Source organism: Clupea harengus, unplaced genomic scaffold, assembly GCF_900700415.2.
Source record: "Clupea harengus unplaced genomic scaffold, Ch_v2.0.2, whole genome shotgun sequence".
NCBI lineage: Eukaryota > Metazoa > Chordata > Actinopteri > Clupeiformes > Clupeidae > Clupea > Clupea harengus.
The window spans coordinates 33,288-34,119 of NW_024879730.1; the positions used below are offsets into that span (position 1 = coordinate 33,288).

At 41.6% G+C, this 832-nt stretch overlaps 1 non-coding gene across 1 annotated transcript; it reads right to left on the reverse strand.

Moving 5' to 3' along the window:
• Window positions 1-511: 511 nt before the first annotated feature.
• Window positions 512-618, reverse strand: LOC122130097. Its single transcript, XR_006151831.1, has one exon. It is a non-coding gene; the product is annotated as a U6 spliceosomal RNA (small nuclear RNA).
• Between the last annotated feature and the right edge of the window lie 214 nt (window positions 619-832).

Below are 832 nucleotides of genomic sequence, written 5' to 3' on the forward strand. Positions count from 1 at the left end.
CACCTGCGTAGAGACACTCAATAAACACATGTTCAAACGTCATACAGTTACTGTTACAGATACATAGTCTGTAGCCACCAGCAATACATATGGTCCCGTATACCTCAGAAAGTATATTTTAAAAGACTGCTGCAGACAAATATGGAGTTTTATGCTTTTGCTACACAATTATGGCTTCATTATAACTTTGATGACAAAGCATTCATGTAGTAACACGAATACATAATTTAAATTTTCAACCGACCAGAAAACTGGTGATATGACCATGGTCAATATTGCCATCTGGCGGCAGGTAATTGTACTACAGCGACTAATAAAGGCAACCATAGTCAAAGCCGCCTTCTGGAGGCAGGCTGGTGTGTTGCAGCTACAAATGGTCGAAGGTGCCCTCTGGCGGCTGGTCGGCGTACTACAACCACGAAGAACGTGTTTTCAAAGGAAAGTAGGACAGAGAAGAATGGCCAAAAACCTCGAAGAATGGCCAAAAACCTCGAAATATGGCGAAAAACCTCAAAATATGGAACGCTTCACGAATTTGCGTGTCATCCTTGCGCAGGGGCCATGCTAATCTTCTCTGTATCGTTCCAATTTTAGTATATGTGCTGCCGAAGCGAGCACGAACTATACCAATGTTCGAGGTCACTTTATACGACTATCCTGACGTGGTCGCAGGACCTCTGGTGTCTCATTGTTCTCTGTTGTAAATACGCTCGAGCCAGCACATTCGTGAAACAAAAAATGTGAACCAAGCCAATGGACACGTTAATCTAGGTATGGTTTGAATACAACTTTTAAAATGCTTATATACTTTTAAAATAGTAAAAAATACGGT